This window comes from Polyodon spathula, chromosome 4, assembly GCF_017654505.1.
Source record: "Polyodon spathula isolate WHYD16114869_AA chromosome 4, ASM1765450v1, whole genome shotgun sequence".
NCBI classification, from domain to species: Eukaryota; Metazoa; Chordata; class Actinopteri; order Acipenseriformes; family Polyodontidae; genus Polyodon; species Polyodon spathula.
This window is the reverse complement of record NC_054537.1, coordinates 75689899-75690256: the sequence shown is the minus strand read 5'-3', so window position 1 is coordinate 75690256 and position 358 is coordinate 75689899.

The window sequence follows — 358 nt, the reverse complement described above, 5'->3', positions numbered from 1 at the left end:
CTCTAGAAACATAATGTAGAGTTGTAGCAGGCTAACATGCCCAGCATCCATATGACTTATTTTGAATGAACAAAAGAGAAACGAAAAAAAAAAAGATTCCAGAGAGTGGGCAGCAGAAAGCAAAGCGAAACGTCTGTTTCTTATGTCGAATTCATGCGGAGAAAGTGAGGTCAATGAATGTCTTTGAAATAAGTGCATTTACGAGGCTGTTGCTAGGGCACAAGAAACAGCATTGCCACATGTAGTTGTTTGTGGGCTCAATTAACCGTTCAAAGTCACCGTCTCTTTTCTCCTTTATAGGTTGTAGGAAGCAAATCGGGGCGATACAGTCATGAAAGACTTTCTCTCTTAGGCGGTA